The following is a 19,756-nucleotide window of genomic DNA, read 5'->3' on the forward strand; positions in this document are numbered from 1 at the left end:
TGTATCTCCTATCTATCTATTTATCTATCTATCTCATATCTATCTATCTTTTTATCTATCTCATATCTATCTATCTATCTCATATCTATCTATCTCATATCTATCTTTCTATCTATCTATCTCATATCTATCTATCTTTCTATCTATCTCATATTTATCTATCTATCTATCTCATATCTATCTATCTATCTATCTATCTATCTCATATCTATCTATCTATCTATCTCATATCTATCTTTCTATCTATCCATCTATCTTACTATCTATCTCATATTTATCTATCTATCTATCTCATATGTATCTATCTATCTCATATCTATCTATCTATCTCCTAGCTATCTATCTTATATGTATCTATCTATCTCATATCTATCTATCTATCTTATATCTATCTATTTCATATCTATCTATCTATCTATATATCTATCTCCTATCTATCTATCTATCTATCTATCTATCTATCTATCTATCATCTATCTATCTATCTATCTATCTATCTCATATTTATCTATCTATCTATCTATCTATCTATCTATCTATCTCATATCTATATGTCTATCTATTTATCTCATATCTATCCATCTATCTCATATCTATCTATCTCATATCTATCTTTCTATCTATCTATCTATCTATCTATCTATCTATCTATCTATCTATCTCATATCTATCTATCTTTCTATCTATCTCATATCTATCTATCTATCTCATATCTATCTATCTCATATCTATCTATCTATCTATCTATCTATCTATCTATCTATCTATCTATCTATCTCCTATCTATCTATCTCATATGTATCTATCTATCTCATATCTATTTATCTATCTATCTCACATCTATCTATCTATCTTATATCTATCTATCTATCTATCTCATATCTATCTATCTATCTCATATCTATATATCTATCTATCTATCTATCTCATATCTATCTATCTATCTATCTATCTATCTATCTATCTATCTATCTATCTATCTATCTATCTATCTCCTATCTATCTTTCTATCTATCTATCTATCTCATATCTATCTCATATCTATCTATCTTTCTATCTATCTCTTTTGTATCTATCTATCTCATATCTATCTATCTATCTATCTATCTATCTATCTATCTATCTATCTCTTTTGTATCTATCTATCTCATATCTATCTTTATATCTCATATCTATCTATCGTATATCTATCTATCTCACATCTATCTATCTCATATCTATTAATTTCATATATATTGTCTATTAGAAAGGAGCAAGCATCGCTCTTCTCAAGTATCTGCATACTCGTTCGAGCAGATGCGAGGGGGGGGGTCGGGGGGTAACGGGCGGGGAGAGTGAGATCTCTCTCCCCCCCCCCCTCCCCGCATCTGCTCAGACAAGTATGCAGATACTCGAGAAGAGCGATACTCGCTTGAGTATCTGCCTTAACCAAGTGTGCTTGCTCATCTCTATTATCTATCTATCTATCTATCTATCTATCTATCTATCTATCTATCTATCTATCTATCTATCTATCTATCTATCTATCTATCTCCTATCTATCATCTATCTATCTATCTTTTTATTTCATAACTATCTCATCTATCTCTATCTATCTATCTCTAATATCCATCTAATTTTTTTATATCCATCTATCTATATTATATCTATCAATTTCATATATATTATCTATGTATTTTATATCTGTCTCATGTATATCATCTCTCTCTCTTTCTCTCGTCTACCTGTTGTTAATTTTATTGGTTGTGTGTTTCATTTCAGTGATTTCATCGTAAGAGATTATTCTGCATGGAGCTTTTTCACTTTTTTTCAATAACTTTGCCTGCATTAAATAAATTGTGTTAAATACTCTATTAACATTAATGATTTAATTAAGTTCAGGTTAATGCAGCAGAAGAACAAGCAAGAATCAGATTGTGAAATTGTGGCAGATGTCAAGTTTGGCATTAAATGATGTTAAATGGAATAATAATCTAATGTGCAGAGTGTCCCTTTAAAATCTATGAGGTCAGGGGGTCACAATCAGGTTTTAATGGTAAAAACTAACCAGAATTTATTCGGCGTGCAGTACAGATGTGACATGTTTGCTCCCGCTCCATACAGTGTGGGTGCTGGATGTTTCTTACAGTCGCAACAGCTCTAATCAACTGAGCTGTTAACTGTTTAAATGCCACTGTCAATTTTGACAGCGGCATTTAAATGCCAGGATTGAGGTTCTTAAGTCCTAAACTGCCCCACGCAATGAGATTGCAGGGTGCTGTGCAGTTGCCACGTCAGCCGGGGTCTTTTAAAAACCCCAGGGCTGCCATTGCAGATCGCCTACCAAGCCATGCCTGTGGCATGGCTTGATAGATTGCCTGTCATACTGCAGTATAATGTAATACTATGGTATTACATCACACTGCAGGAGTGATCAAACCATCGCATGTTCAAGTTCCCTACGGGGGCTACAAAAAAAATCGGTTTAAAAAAGTTTTGTTAATTATTAAATAAATAAACAGGTAAAAAGAAACCCCAAAGCATATTTGGTATCGTGGCAGCTAGGCTCATTTCTCTATCCAGCTGTTACTTAGACGCTTCTGCACTATGCCAGTCGCTGCATTGGCTGCCCATCCACTTCAGAACTAAATTTAAACTCCTCTACCTCACTCACAAAGCTCTGCATGGCGCTGCACCACCATACATCGCCTCCCTACTGTCAGTACACCACCCAGCCCGCTCACTCCGATCGGCTAACACACTCAGACTAAACACCCCTGTAATACGAACCTCGCATGCTCGCCTACAGGACTTCACCAGAGCAGCACCCATCCTCTGGAATGCTCTACCCCAAGGCATCCAAATGATTACCGATGCACGAAATTTCAGACGTGCCTTAAAAACGCACCTCTTCAGGGAAGCATACCAAATCTCTTGACCTAGTCCACCGCCCCTCCCTATGGTGCCCCACCCCGTTTGCTTTCTAATAATTGATCGGCACATGAAATTCCCTATTACCTGTGTTCTCCATGCCTTGCTCCCCCCCCACCCCTTGCACCTCCTGTACCACCTCCAACCCATTTGTGTCAAACCCAATGTACCTCACATTGTAATTGTTGTATTGTTTTGCATTTATCCATGCCTGAAAGCGCTGCGGAATAAGTTGGCGCTATACAAATACAGATTATTATTATTATGGTATCGCTGCCTCCATAAAAGTCCGATCTATCAAAGTTACACATTATTTACCCCATATGAAAAACGTTGTCAGAGAAAAAAACAACTCCAGAACTGCACTTTTTAGGTCATCCCATCTCCAAGACAAAAATGTAATAAAAAGTGATCAAAAAGATGTATGTGCCCCAAAATGGTACCAGTAGAAACTACAGGGCGTCCCGCAAAAAAAATGAGCCAATGCCAACTCTGTCGATGGAAAAATAAAAAAGTTATGGCTGTCAGAAGATGACGGCAGAAAATGTTATTTTTTTCCAAAGATATTTTATATTTGAAACCCTCAGTACGGTCGCTGTATCCTGCACTGTACGTTCGGAGCAGTTCTTATGGTCTATAAGGATAAATGACAATGAACTATCAGCTAATTCTTCTCTCCGTTTTGTCGGGAGTCGTCGGTGCGGATGAGTCACGTCTATATGTTAAGCGATGTTGTTAAAGTGTCTTGTTAGGCGGAACAGAGCAGCGTAGCGCATCGTAACCTTCAGAGTAATTACATGGCGCCATGGATTCTAGGTCATGGTAAATGATGTATATTATGCTCTGGATCCCGCTATGGAGCCGCTTATGCAGGGGATTGGTTACAGCGTTACATCTGGCTTCAGACCATTCGGTTTTACTGCAGATATCAATTCACTATTTATTTATTGTATTTATTTGTTTATTTTTACGTATTGGTAACTTTGTGTTATTTCTACAATGTGTTTTGATGTTAATGAGGAAACCTTCTCCCTTCATTTAAAGGATCATTAAGCCAGAAATGAAAGTTTATACCAAAGAATTTATTTTAAGGAGAAGTTTCCGACCGACCGATCTAAAAAAATGGTTGAGGAATTCATCACAAGTGAAGGCATCTGAGATTAAGCTGATTTTGGAGGTTGGTATGCTCCTGAAATCACCTTACTTTCTATCCAGTAATTCTAAAACAGCGCCACCTGTAGCTTAATATACAGAACTGCAACAAAAACGGTCACATATCCTAAGAGCTAAAGGTTAGATAAAACAAAGAAAGGACAGGTAGGGTGCATGTCCATTTTTTATAAGTTGTATGCATGTAAATTATTAATCAACACAATAAAGGGGAAGACACTCTCTAAAGAAATTATTTACTGTGTATGTACATTGCATACTGTAATGATCCTGAGTTACATCCTGTATATCTTTTATTATAAAAGTAGAAAACACAACAATAAAGACAAAACTGTAACAATATGAATAACAACATAACCATATAAAACAATATAAGGCCCTTCACCCACTGTCCATGATCCATAGACAAAGTAAATGTCCATATCCGGGCTTCCTCCCCGCCGTACACACCCACACACATACACACTCAACATAAAACAATATACAACTATAACACAATATGCAAAAATATACCTAAAACTGTGGAAACTACAACTCCCGGCCCAGCCATACCGTACTGTACCCATAGAAAACAAATTTAAACAATAACATAAATAGCAACATAAATAACCTAAATAGCGACATAAATAACCAAATACAAACAGAAAGACCAAGCCACACTGGCATACAAGTTGTAACTAAAAAAATATATATTTTTTTGGGGGGGTCCCCAGTGCAGCTTGGGGGCCAAGCCTGCTCCACCAGTCCGTGCCCAGAGTTCAGTTCAGGACGTGCCCAGCCACACCAGGGTTTTTTTTTTTTTTTTAAATAAATAATACCACACTGTGCCCGCCGTAGCCTGGGGGCCATGCCCACTCCACCTGTCTGTGCCCAGAGTTCAATGTTCGGGACGTGCCAGGCTACGGCTCAAGGCATGAGCCCCACTCCCCCCAGCTCCCCACCCAACCTACCTACCACCCAAAATGTGAATATATACATATGAAACCGTAACGCAATACACTCCAATAAACCAACATACATAATATATACTATATACATCACCTGAAAGCCTAAGGTCAGCTCACCTGCAGCCCTACTTAATTCCATGACAACATACTATCCCTTGAATTAAAAAAACAAAAAGGTCTCCCTATTCTTTCCCTAATTTGCCCTAGACTATCCTTAATCTGCCCCTCAGTCTGACCCTTCATAGAAACTGTCCCTGCCCTATTCCTCCTCTCTCCCTATCCTGTCCCTCCTCTCTCCCTACTCTGCCCCTAAAAAATTAAGAAAAGACTGTCCTTAACGAAATACAAGCCCTCTCCATAGGAGAGAAGCCTTAGATGTGCCCAGCCTCTCATACTCCAAAGAACGCACCTTCACCAGGTCACCCAGGATGTTCCTACATACCGTATCCACGGGGAGGACTTTCAGTTCCGTCGAGATCAAACACCGTGCACTCCAGATGTGGAACCTGACCACTAGGCTAACTAGAAATAAAGTGCAGCAGTCACTGCCACCGAGGCCTCTGAAGGCTCCATATGCCCATTCCGCATAGGAGAGGTGTGCCAGCTGAGGCCAGCCTATGGAGACCCCTACCCATTGGTATAGCTCTGTATTAAAGGGGTACTGAAGCAGGAAATGCTCCATGCTTTCCAGCATGTCGCTGCCTGCTCTTCAGGTTACCCCTTACATACAGTCTCCCATGAAAGCAGTGCCAAGCCAAGTCCCAAAACTTCAAGGGGATCTGGGTTGAATTCAGTAAACATAACCCTCCCTCCAGGTCCTGACTTGGGCAGTCCTTGAGCGCCAGGGGCTTCTGGAAATGGGTCAACAGTACCCTTTCATCGAGGAGCTTCCTCGTCAGAGTCCTGATCTCCCACACCCCCAGACCCCACCGGCGTATCACCTTCAGAACCAAGGTAGCATAAGCCGGGAGATATCCGTGCTGCATGCGAAGGTCCTTCACTCGCCCTCCTGCCTCCCATTCCTGGAAGAAGAGCCGAAACCATCCCCGGCAGGAGTAGATCCAGGGAGAAGCCCTCTCCTGCCAGAGGTTGTTGATCTTAAAAAAGGTGTCTACAAGAAACACCATGGGGTTGACCATAGATAACCCCCTAGTCTCCCCGTGCGGTATGTAACATCTCTCCTGATTAGGTTCAACCTATTCCCCCACAACATTAGGAAGAACAGGTTGTAGACCCGAGTTCAGAGAGGCTCTGGCAAAATGCATACGCTGCCCACATAGAAGAATAAAAAGAGCAGGTATGTTTTGATCAACCTAACTCTTTTCCGAAGGATCAAAGACCAACTCTTCCACTGTTTCACCTTCTGAGTGGCACCATCCAGCCTGTCTACCCAATTTTGCATGGGGTAATCCCCCTGGCCAAATTTGATGTCGAGAACTTTTGCCAAAGTGTGGGGCACCAGAAGTATGTTCGGGGGATCAAATGTAGAATCCCCCCTTCCTAACCAGAGACTCTCACACTTATCCCAGTTGACCCTGGACCCGGATGCCTCAGAGTAGCAGTCCACTTCCAACACCACAAACTCTGCCTCCCCTCTCGAGGACATGAAGAGTGTGACATCATTGGCATATGCTACCACCCTCAGAGCGGCCCCCGACACCGCCTGATCCATTTCAACCCCTGCTATAGGTCCACGATCAACTTTCCTAAGGAAGGGATCTATCGCAAATACATACAACAGGGGACTTAGAGGATGCCCTGACAGATGCCAGGACCCACCTCAAAAGGGCAGCCAAGCCAACCATTCACCAGCAGGAAAGTCTAAGCCCCTGCGTATAGTATGTGAAGCCAATTGACAACCCCCCTCGGCAGACCGTATCTCAGAAGGACTGATCAGAGGTACTCATGATTAACCCGATCAAATGCTTTTGCCTGATACAGGGACAGTAAGTACCCCTCCCAGTGACCAGCTCTACCCTGCTCCACTGCCTCCTAGACACTGAGAACAGCACTAAAGGTGCTACGGCCTGGAACAGAGCAATGCTGGGCCCCCGAAAGGAGCCGGGGTGCAAACTTGACCAGCCGATTAAACAGCACTTTTGCCAGAACCTTCCTGTCCGTGTTGAAAAGTGCTATGGGACACCAGTTCTCAATATGCCTCGAATCTTTACCCTTTGACAGAATGATCAAAGCTGACCTCCTCATTGACCTAGGCAGAGTGCCCTAGGAAAGACACTCATTTAATACCTCCGACAAGATGGGACTTAAAGTCCCCTCAAAAGGCAACTTGACGGCTGGTAAAAAGGTAGGGCTTGATCCTCATGAAGAAACTCTTCCTGTCCTTTTTTGACTGGGGACCATAGATGTTAATAAATCTCAGTTCTTGTCACTTCATGAGGACATCGAAGATCAGGCACCTTCCCATTTCTAATTCAATAACTCGTCGGCATTCAATCACTGTGGTAAAAAAGACCGCCACTCCACTATATGGCTCGGCCGCAAGAGACCAATAGGAAGGACTCGACCTCCACTCCCTTTTTGCTTTATGTATTGCTGCCAAATCAGACAGCCTGGTCTCCTGCAAAAATAAAATGTCAGCTTCAAGCCAGCCGAGAAAATCAAAGGCCGCAAATCTAGCTGTATCTGACTTAATGCTGGCAATATTAATTGATGCCAGCATCAGCGGAGTAAGTGCCACCATCATGAGTGATTAAATTAGATGGCTTTCTTCCTCACACCTCCTTCCTCAGGGTCTGAGGAAAGTCCCTTGCTTCTTTTTTTGGACACAGATGTGTCCATAGCAAGGGATCCCCCGACCCCATTGTCCTTGTTTTCAGGCTCTAGAGTCACCTCCTCCCTGGGAGGAACTATGCCTCCACGACAAGGAGACTCAGCGCCCCCTGTTGACCCTTTCTTTGCCCCAGAAACCTTGCCCTTTGCTTCCCCCTCAGAGGAGGAAGAGAGGTCTTGGAGGGCTCGGAACCTATTGGAGTGTCTAACTGGAGGTGAGCAGGCTTCTCCTTCTAGTACTTGGCCCAGGGTGGGAGAAGATCTTAAATTTCCTCTTCGTTCCCTCCTAGTGGCCCTTAGCTTATGCCTTTTTTCTAACCATCTCTTGCCTTCCTCATCCACACTTTCATAGTGGAAGGAATCTGCAGTTGGTCTCACCCTACTCCCTCTGGATCTTCCTGTCCTCTTTATCGAACTCGCTGTCTCTCAAAGCCTCAGCTCCCTGCTCCGTCTGCGCTTCTCCTGATGCCTCTGCTGAGCAGCCATCTTTTGCCGATTCTTCCCTGGCTCCTGAGCTCCCCCACCTCTGCTGGTCCCCTCACCCCCGGAGGCCGCATCATGACCCTCAACCGTAGGGGCTGATACTGCTTTGACAAAGGAGCGTGGACAGCGGCTAAATGGGTGACCAAGGTCACCACACAGGTTACACCTAATCTCTGTACAGGAGGCTGCTAGATGACCAAAACTTGCACACAGAGCGCACTTCAAGGTTTTACAAGTGACGCTCAAGTGTGAGGGGTCCCGCATCTGTGGCAGAGCTCGGCTGCCCCTGGTAAAAGGCCAGAATACGATCCCTGCTGAGGAAGGCTGCAGATGGTATGTGAGCCAACGAGTTAGCCGAACGCTTCAGCTTGACCATGAACGTCCAAGCCCCGGACCATATGCCATGCTCATCTCTGTTCTTCTTGGGCATGTCTGTCACCTCTCCGTACCAACTGAGTCACGTCATGATATCAAAGCAAGAAAGTGACTCATTACGGGTCAAAATGGTCACCTCCTTGATCTTGTTCTGGCGAGACACCACCTGGATGGCAAAGTCTCGCCAGCCAGGCTCGTTTTTCATCAGCTCATAGTTTCCCCTGAAAAGTTCTAGACCCTCCAGGTGAACAAAGCTGTTGTCAAACTCAGACGTGCCATAGGGATGGATCAGGGCAAAGATGTCAACCACCCTAAAGCCCATCTTAAGTAGGAGCTCCACTACCCTCCCCCTTGGAGGACATGCATTATTGCCTCTCCAACGAAGACTGGCTACATTCCTATGAGCTACGTCCTGTCAATAGGGACCATATGGTCTCCCCCCTTTGCTCTCGGAAGGCTCCTAAGCCATGTCTCTCTATCCATAGAGATAGGTTTACCTCTCTTCCTCCAACTATAATTGAACTCTCCCCGTTCCGCAAAGCCTCCCTAGAGCCTGGAGACAAGGAGGACCCACTGCCTCCAGCGGCGACAGTGGCATAACTCCTACCAGATGCTGTCGCCACTGGAGGGCCGACTGGAACCTGTGACCCCTCTTGACCACCTATACAAACTGTACCTGCTTGTGCAGCAGGTGCCCCTATATTAGGGGCGCCAAGAGCTCCCTGGGTCTTTGAGCTCTTAATAGTATCAGAAACCCGGGCTGAACTAGGAATCTTCTCATTCACTCTAGTACCTCTATCGCACACACCCTCACCACCAGGACCAGATCTTGTGTCAGGACCAGGTTCCAAGTGGGCCTTAGCAGACCTAGAGGGCAACATTGCTGCCCAGCTTGTGCAGCTGCAACTACTGCAATGTACCCCCCACGGTCAGCACTCTGTCTTATAACAGAGATGTTTTTAGTTTTGCTTTTGCCTTTCTTTTTACCTTTGCCAGAAGCCTCTGCATCACTAGGTGACTGGGACCGGGAGACCCCCGCAGACTGACCTGTCACACAGGAGACCTCAGATGCTGATCCCACAGCTCCCCCTGCATCACTGGCCTTACTGGCACCGACACCACCATGGCCTTCAGCCTTCCCATTTTTTCCAAAGGGTCCCAGGGTGGAGTGCCCCTTTCTGGCTTTGCAGCCGGACCAACAAACCCCATCACATACACATATTTCTTCTGAGGCTTCCTTTGTTTTCCTTTTTTATCCTTGATTTTTGTGTCCACTTTTGGAATATCCTTACCAAAATGAAGACCCCACATATGAGGGGGGATTCCAACAGTTGCAACTTTTGCAGCACCAGAGCCCCCACCTTATGATTTCCTTCCTCCAGATCAGACTCCTCAGAGGTTGTTGGTAGCCCAATCTGCTCTGGCTGGAGATTGCTGGTGCTTGTAGTGCAGCCTTGGGTTAGGGCTTGTTCAGCTGAGCATGCAGGCTGCTCCCCCAGACTCTCCTGTACATCCTCATAAGTGTCCTCATCCGAGCTGTCATCACCATCACTGGACTGATCAGACTGCTGGGAGTTGCTGCGTCCTGCAGCCATCTTCGCAAATTGATCATCATTCATGATCTCTTCTTTAAAGGGACCGCTCTCCTCCAAGATCCTTTCTCTCACATCCTTCCACACTTTAATGCATTCTTTGCACTTCTGTATCACCTTAGAGACTTCAGCCTTTTTGCCTTTAGAGGTTGCCTGGTCTCTTTGCAGCCTGGCAAACCGCAGCTTCTCCATCTGCAAAACCATCTGCTTCTCCGCAGTCTCATACTCGGCCATGCTTCTTGCCAGTCGGGAGGCCAGCTTACCTGCCTTCCTCCGGGCCTGGCTGCGAGTCACCATCTCGCTGCCTGCGCTGTCGGATGCAGCCGCTCTGATGGACTGGCCTGCATTACTGCGCCTGCGACTGGAGCCCGTGTCACCGCTGCCCCGTTTTGGAGCTGTCCTTTTCTTTGGCTCACCTGCAGTTCTTGGCTTCTTATATTTTGCCGCTGCTGCCAAACATCTTGGAGCTGCAGAAGTCACCGGTGCCACTGCGGGGGTCGTTGCCACCATCTCTGTCCTCCCTCCGATCGGAGGGAGGAGGTGCGTGACTCCATAACAAACGAAGCCCGGAAACGTTCACTGTTCCAGGGCTCTCAGCAAGATGTCCACCCAAGAAGCAGACCACACCCTGGTTCCTGCAGAGCTCTTCAGAACACAGCCTTCTCCAGAGCTGCACTCACTATTCTGCTGGTGGAGTCACTGCGTACATACATTACTTATCCTGTACTAATCCTGAGTTATATCCTGTATTATACTGCAGAGCTGCACTCATTATTCTGCTGGTGGAGTCACTGTGTACATACATTACTTATCCTGTACTGGTTCTGAGTTATATCCAGTATTATCCTCCAGAGCTGCACTCACTATTTTGCTGGTGGAGTCACTGTGTACATACATTACTAATTCTGTACTGATCCTGTATTATACCCCAGAGCTGCACTCTTTTCTTCACAGTACCACTCATGTTACTTTGACTGCATCTGGTTTTATAATTCACATGAATGGATCTGAGCTGCAGTACTTGGCACAGTCTGTGAACAACAGTGGCGCTGGTTCTGTAAGAAAGCCTCCATGTTTTTATATTTTCACACAGCCCCTTTAATCACTTGGGTCCCTTGCCTGACTTGCCTCATGGATGTTTGAAACATGGTCCTGCATGTAAAATTTCATGGAGTCGATACTGCTCTTAGGAGTTGACAATCTTAGATGTTTTTGTGGAAATTCCCTTTAAGCTTTTCTTCCAATCAGCCTGAAGCAGCGAACTGGTAGTAGCGTCCCCTTCTGGTAATCGAAGATCTTGCAGCCTGCGGTTTTCAGACTCTCTGTGACCGGCATGCGCTGGCAGCGGCTGAGCATTCTCTGATCTATGAGGACTGGCGAAGACTTCTATTGATCTGTGGATGTAATTGTCTTAAAATGTAAATGTTTGGGATTAATTAGTGACGGCTGGAGATGGATAACTTCTCTGCGAAGGAAGAAGAAGCTCTGTAATTGCCTCCCGAATAAGAGGAAGACTGGAAACGATTTCATCATATTACCTTCTAATGCTTTTAGCTGGACCGTGTATTAAGTACATGGGGCTGTGACTGTTTACGGCATGTAATGGCCATTACCCGGCGGTAATCGTTACCTGATAGTCTGCAGGCCGGCTGCGAGATTGTATTCACTTACAGGCAGAGCGGCCGCGCAGATGTCCAAGGCTGAGTAATGAGGCTCTGCTCGCCGGTACGCAGTCCGGGATGGGCTAGAGCCATGCTATTCATCATGTCGGGTAGATGTGTTCTCTGTTTGACAGAATTGCACAGCGTATTGCACATTTGCGCACCTCTCGTAGACTTCCATGCGGCCCGTGGTGTGTAAATACACAGGAAAATAGAGCAGGTCCTATTTTTTCCGGACATGCAAAACGTGCGCACAAATTACGGGGATTGGAGCTAACCCATTGAAACACTATATTTGCGCAAGCAAATTATGCCAAATATTTACACAAAATTGTTTGTCTGAAGGAGCCCTAATAGAAACAGTGAATGGCAATGTTAGGGCTTAAATACATGGGCGTGATTTAATCCTGTTTTGCAGCTGTGAAAATCGCGGGATGAATCCTGCCCTATCTCTCTCGCACGTAGTTTGTGTATGTGCAAGAAAGATAAGGCAGGACCTATCATGACGCTTTTTTGTATCTTTGTGCGCTATAGCGCTGACTTTGAATAGTCAAATAATCTTAAAGGGGTTGTCCCGAGGCAGCAAGTGGGTCTGTACACTTCTGCATGGCCATAATAATGCACTTTGTAATGTACATTGTGCATTAATTATGAGCCATGCAGAAGTTATAAAAAGTTTTATACTTACCTGTTCCGTTGCTGGCGTCCTCGTCTCCATGGTGCCGACTAATTTTCGCCCTCCGATGGCCAAATTAGCCGCGCTTGCGCAGTCCGGGTCTTCTGCAGTCTTCTATGGGGCTCCGTGTAGCTCCGTGTAGCTCCGCCCCGTCACGTGCCGATTCCAGCCAATCAGGAGGCTGGAATCGGCAGTGGACCGCACAGAAGAGCTGCGGTCCACGGAGGAAGAGGCCATCTTCAGCGGTGAGTAGAGAAGTCACCGGAGCGCGGGGATTCAGGTAAGCGCTCCGGTGAGCTTTCTTTACCTCCCTGCATCGGGGTTGTCTCGCGCCGAACGGGGGGGGGGTTGAAAAAAAAAAAAACCCGTTTCGGCGCGGGACAACCCCTTTAAATCTCTGTAGCCTAAAGAGAGGGTCTATAGAGTGAGGTACCCATTCATTTAGGTTCGTCTTGACGTGGTGGATGGGCATATATGGATTTGATCAAATCGTGCAGTAAGAATCTTGCATTTTTCTGCAGTTAGTATAAACCCTATTCTGCATTTGTCTGCAGATACTAAGTGTGTCGGGAGCTGAAGCACGTTGTTACTATACACCTGTATAGGCTACATAAGAAATGCTGCCCATACGTAATACACATCACCGCTGTAAAACAAAGTGGGAATGAAAAAAAAAAAGAGCCACACTGTGCATGCCCATGTCCGTGTGTTTGTGATACGCGGCCATGCACACTCGCAGCCATACGAAGTCTCTACTGGCTCTCGCACTAAATGCGATAATTGATACAGCAGCACTAGAGACCACAAATGTCCCCTGGTGTTATATACGCCTAATTCCCAAGGCAAGGAGAACAATGCACAGCCTGGTTTAGGTCAGGTTTAGGACCAAGAAAAACATCCAAAATAAGATATATAGAATCCGGGCAGCATGAGATGAAGTAAAAAATTACATTCTTTATTCCAACATAGAAAAAAAACCAGCGACGTTTCGACCCGTCAAAGGGTCTTTATTAGAGATGAGCGAACACCAAAATGTTCGGGTGTTCGTTATTCGGAAACGAACTTCCCGCGATGCTCGAGGGTTCGTTTCGAACAACGAACCCCATTGAAGTCAATGGGCGACCAGAGCATTTTTGTATTTCGCCGATGCTCGCTAAGGTTTTCATGTGTGAAAATCTGGGCAATTCAACAAAGTGATGGGAATGACACAGAAACGGATAGGGCAGGCGAGGGGCTACATGTTGGGCTGCATCTCAAGTTCACAGGTCCCACTATTAAGCCACAATACCGGCAAGAGTGCCCCCCCCCCCTCCCAACAACTTTTACTTCTGAAAAGCCCTCATTAGCATGGCATACCTTTGCTAAGCACCACACTAGCTACAACAAAGCACAATCACTGCCTGGATGACACTCCGCTGCCACTTCTCCTGGGTTACATGCTGCCCAACCGCCCCCCCTCCCCCCCACAGCGCACACCAAAGTGTCCCTGCGCAGCCTTCAGCTGCCCTCATGCCACGCCACACTCATGTCTATTTAGAAGTGCGTCTGCCATGAGGAGAAACCGCAGGCACACACTGCAGAGGGTTGGCACGGCTAGGCAGCGACCCTCTTTAATAGGGGCGGGGCGATAGCCCACAATGCTGTACAGAAGCAATGAGAAATAGAATCCTGTGCCACCGCCATCAGGAGCTGCACACGTGGGCATAGCAATGGGGAAGCTATGTGCCACACACTATTCATTCTGTCAAGGTGTCTGCATGCCCCAGTCAGACTGGTTATATGCACCTTAACAGTAACCGCGTTGGTGGTAATGTGGTGGTGACTGCGGACCTAGTAGCACGGTTGTATTTTGTTGGTTTTCGGAATGTGGCCAGGATTAAGTGGGCCGTGGCGGGGGGATGGTGTGGGGGCTCTCTTGTTGTGTCGGTAAAGGTGAAATTCTTGGACTGCCACCAGATGAACCAATGCAAAGGCATTTGCCAACAATGTTTTCCCTGTTGGAGGGGGATGTTTTTGAGGCACTACGTGTCCTCTCCACGTGTCCGTTCCATGTCAGCAATAGTAGCACTCAGGACAGGCCCCATTAACAATTCTGAAGCAGCAGTATAGCGGGAGCGCAGTCTTCGTTCCATGTAAGCAATAGTAGCACTCAGGACAGGCCCCATTAACAATTCTGAAGCAGCAGTATAGCGGGAGCGCAGTCTTCGTTCCATTTCAGTAGCCTTAGTATAGCCAAGGCACAAGTTACATTTATGTAGCTAAACTGTAGGCCAACCCCACACACCTTTCTGTACCATGAGTGCAGGCGAAGAACATAGAAATGACTATGATTACACTGTAGGTGAGGGCCCCAAAAAATTGGTGTACCAACAGTACTAATGTACCTCAGTAAAAATTGGCCATGCCCAACCAAGATGGCAGGTGAATCGCTTTGGTTAATGTGGCTTAAGTGGTAACTAGGCCTGGAGGCAGCCCAGTGTAACGAAAAATTGGTTCAAGTTAAAGTTCCAACGCTTTTAAGCGCATTGAAACTTATAAAAATTGTTCTGAAAAATTATTTGAGTGAGCCTTGTGGCCCTAAGAAAAATTGCCCGTTCAGCGTGATTACGTGAGGTTTCAGGAGGAGGAGCAGGAGGAGGAGGAGGAGGAATATTAGACACAGATTGATGAAACAGAAATGTCCCCGTTTTGGATGGTGAGAGAGAACGTAGCTTCCATCCGCGGGTGCAGCCTACGTATTGCTTACGTATCGCTGCTGTCCGCTGGTGGAGAACAGAAGTCTGGGGAAATCCAGCCTTTGTTCATCTTAATGAGTGTTAGCCTGTCGGCACTGTCGGTTGACAAGCGGCTACGCTTATCTGTGATGATTCCCCCAGCCGCACTAAACACCCTCTCCGACAAGACGCTAGCCGCAGGACAAGCAAGCACCTCCAGGGCATACAGCGCTAGTTCAGGCCACGTGTCCAGCTTCGACACCCAGTAGTTGTAGGGGGCAGAGGCGTCACCAAGGATGGTCGTGCGATCCGCTACGTACTCCCTCACCATCCTTTTACAGTGCTCCCGCCGACTCAGCCGTGACTGGGGAGCGGTGACACAGTCTTGGTGGGGAGCCATAAAGCTGGCCAGGCCCTTAAAGACTGTTGCACTGCCTGGGATGTACATGCTGCTCGATCTACGCACATCCCCTGCTACCTTGCCCTCGGTACTGCGCCTTCTGCCACTAGCGCTGTCGGCTGGGAATTTTACCATCAGCTTGTCCGCAAGGGTCCTGTGGTATAGCAACACTCTCGAACCCCTTTCCTCTTCGGGAATCAGAGTGGGCAGGTTCTCCTTATACCGTGGATCGAGCAGTGTGTACACCCAGTAATCCGTCGTGGCCAGAATGCGTGCAACGCGAGGGTCACGAGAAAGGCATCCTAACATGAAGTCAGCCATGTGTGCCAGGGTACCTGTACGCAACACATGGCTGTCGTCACTAGGAAGATCACTTTCAGGATCCTCCTCCTCCTCCTCCTCCTCAGGCCATACACGCTGAAAGGATGACAGGCAATCAGCCGGTGTACCGTCAGCAGCGGCCCAAGCTGTCTCTTCCCCCTCCTCCTCATCCTCCTCATGCTCCTCCTCCTCCTCCTGTACGCGCTGAGAAATAGACAGGAGGGTGCCCTGACTATCCAGCGGCATACTGTCTTCCCCCGCCCCCGTTTCCGAGCGCAAAGCAGCTGCCTTTATTGTTTGCAGGGAATTTCTCAAGATGCATAGCAGAGGAATGGTGACGCTAATGATTGTAGCATCGCCGCTCACCACCTGGGTAGACTCCTCAAAATTACCAAGGACATGGCAGATGTCTGCCAACCAGGCCCACTCTTCTGAAAGGAATTGAGGAGGCTGACTCCCACTGCGCCGCCCATGTTGGAGTTGGTATTCGACTATAGCTCTACGTTGTTCATAGAGCCTGGCCAACATGTGGAGCGTAGAGTTCCACCGTGTGGGCACGTCGCACAGCAGTCGGTGCACTGGCAGCTTAAAGTGATGTTGCAGGGTGCGCAGGGTGGCAGCGTCCGTGTGGGACTTGCGGAAATGTGCGCAGAGCCGGCGCGCCTTTACGAGCAGGTCTGACAAGCGTGGGTAGCTTTTCAGAAAGCGCTGAACCACCAAATTAAAGACGTGGGCCAGGCATGGCACGTGCGTGAGGCTGCCGAGCTGCAGAGCCGCCACCAGGTTACGGCCGTTGTCACACACGACCATGCCCGGTTGGAGGCTCAGCGGCGCAAGCCAGCGGTCGGTCTGCTGTGTCAGACCCTGCAGCAGTTCGTGGGCCGTGTGCCTCTTATCGCCTAAGCTGAGTAGTTTCAGCACGGCCTGCTGACGCTTGCCCACCGCTGTGCTGCCACACCGCGCGACACCGACTGCTGGCGACATGCTGCTGCTAACACATCTTGATTGCGAGACAGAGGAGGAGGAGGAGGAGGAGGGTGCTTTAGTGGAGGAAGCATACACCTCCGCAGATACCACCACCGAGCTGGGGCCCGCAATTCTGGGGGTGGGTAGGACGTGAGCGGTCCCAGGCTCTGACTCTGTCCCAGCCTCCACTAAATTCACCCAATGTGCCGTCAGGGAGATGTAGTGGCCCTGCCCGCCTGTGCTTGTCCACGTGTCCGTAGTTAAGTGGACCGTGGCAGTAACCGCGTTGGTGAGGGCGCGTACAATGTTGCGGGAGACGTGGTCGTGCAGGGCTGGGACGGCACATCGGGAAAAGTAGTGGCGACTGGGAACTGAGTAGCGCGGGGCCGCCGCCTCCATGATACTTTTGAAGGACTCCGTTTCCACAACCCTATACGGCAGCATCTCAAGGCTGATGAATTTTGCTATGCGGACGGTTAACGTTTGAGCGTGCGGGTGCGTGGCGGCGTACTTGCGCTTGCGCTCCAACAGTTGCGCAAGCGACGGCTGGACGGTGCGCTGAACTACACTGCTGGATGAGGCCGAGGACAGCGGAGGTGAGGGTGTGGGTGCAGGCCAGGAGACGGTAGTGCCTGTGTCCTGAGAGGGGGGTTGCATCTCAGTGGCAGGTTGGGGCACAGGGGGAGAGGCAGGGGTGCAAACCGGAGGCGCTGAACGGCCTTCGTCCCACCTTGCGGGGTGCTTGGCCATCATATGTCTGCGCATGGTGGTGGTGGTGAGGCTGTTGGTGTTGGCTCCCCGGCTGAGCTTTGCGCGACAAAGGTTGCACACCACTGTTCGTCGGTCGTCAGGCGTCTCTGTGAAAAACTGCCAGACCTTAGAGCACCTCGGCCTCTGCAGGGTGGCATGGCGCGAGGGGGCGCTTTGGGAAACACTTGGTGGATTATTCGGTCTGGCCCTGCCTCTACCCCTGGCCACCGCACTGCCTCTTGCAACCTGCCCTGCTGATGCCCTTGACTCCCCCTCTGAAGACCTGTCCTCCTGAGTAAGCGTTGCACACCAGGTGGGGTCAGTCACCTCATCGTCCTGCTGCTCTTCCTCCGAATCCTCTGTGCGCTGCTCCCTCGGACTTACTGCCCTTACTACTACCTCACTGCAAGACAACTGTGTCTGATCGTCATCGTCCTCCTCACCCACAGAAAGTTGTTGAGACAGTTGGCGGAAGTCCCCAGCCTCTTCCCCCGGACCCCGGGAACTTTCGAATGGTTGGGCATCAGTGACGATAAACTCCTCTGGTGGGAGAGGAACCGCTGCTGCCCAATCTAAGCAGGGGCCCGAGAACAGTTCCTGGGAGTGTTCCCGCTCCTGAGCAGGTGTTATTGTAGTGGAGTGAGGAGGCTGGGAGGAAGGAGGAGCAGCAGACAGAGGATTCGGATTGGCAGCAGTGGACGGCGCAGAACTGCGGGTAGACGATAGGTTGCTCGAAGCACTTTCTGCCATCCAGGACAGGACCTGCTCACACTGCTCATTTTCTAATAACCGTCTCCCGCGTGGACCCATTAATTGGGCAATGAATGTGGGGACGCCAGAAACGTGCCTCTCTCCTAATCGCGCAGCAGTCGGCTGCGACACACCGGGATCAGGAGCTCGGGCTGTGCCCACACCCTGACTTGGCCCTCCGCGTCCTCGGCCGCGTCCACGTCCTCTAGGCCTACCCCTACCCCTCAGCATGCTGTATTACCAGTGATTTGATTTCACAGGCAGGAAATAAATTGGCGCAAGACTGCAGGCCAAATATAATTTTTGCCCTTTTTGGAAAACGAAAGGCCCCACTGCCTCTAGTGAATGAATTATCTAAGTTTAATAACTGTGCTGTGTCCCTGCTAATGTGTCACAGAACGTGAAGGTAGCAGAGTTATTATAACTCTTGGAGAGCAGGTATTTTTTTCCCAATTAAGGAAAGCAAATGGCGAAGCCAGCAGTAAAGCGTAGCTGGGTGCGTCTGATTTAGCAATGTTGTTCACGCAGCTCACACGTCTCCACCGCCCTTAGGACGGACAGAGGCTGGACAAATAGATTTGTTTTCAGTTTTTTTCCACCAAAAGGCAGCACTGCGTATATTCAATGAACATGAGAAGTTTAATAACTGTGCTGTGTCCCTGCTAATGTGTCACAGAACGTGAGGGTAGCAGAGTTATTATAACTCTGGCAGAGCAGGTATTTTTTTTCCCAATTAAGGAAAGCAAATGGCGAAGCCAGCAGTAAAGCGTAGCTGGGTGCGTATGATTTAGCAATGTTTTTCACGCAGCTCACACGTGTCCACCGCCCGTAAGGACGGACAGAGGCTGGACAAATAGATTTGTTTTCACTTGTTTTTCCACCAAAAGGCAGCACTGCGTATATTCAATGAACATGAGAAGTTTAATAACTGTGCTGTGTCCCTGCTAATGTGTCACAGAACGTGAGGGTAGCAGAGTTATTATAACTCTGGCAGAGCAGGTATTTTTTTTCCCAATTAAGGAAAGCAAATGGCGAAGCCAGCAGTAAAGCGTAGCTGGGTGCGTATGATTTAGCAATGTTTTCCACGCAGCTCACACGTGTCCACCGCCCGTAAGGACGGACAGAGGCTGGACAAATAGATTTGTTTTCACTTGTTTTTCCACCAACAGGCAGCACTGCGTATATTCAATGAATAATAACTGTGTTGTGGCCCTGCCTATACAATTCTTTCCCTGCAGTATCAATGGAGGG

Source organism: Eleutherodactylus coqui, chromosome 10 (genome assembly GCF_035609145.1).
Source record: "Eleutherodactylus coqui strain aEleCoq1 chromosome 10, aEleCoq1.hap1, whole genome shotgun sequence".
Taxonomy (NCBI): domain Eukaryota; kingdom Metazoa; phylum Chordata; class Amphibia; order Anura; family Eleutherodactylidae; genus Eleutherodactylus; species Eleutherodactylus coqui.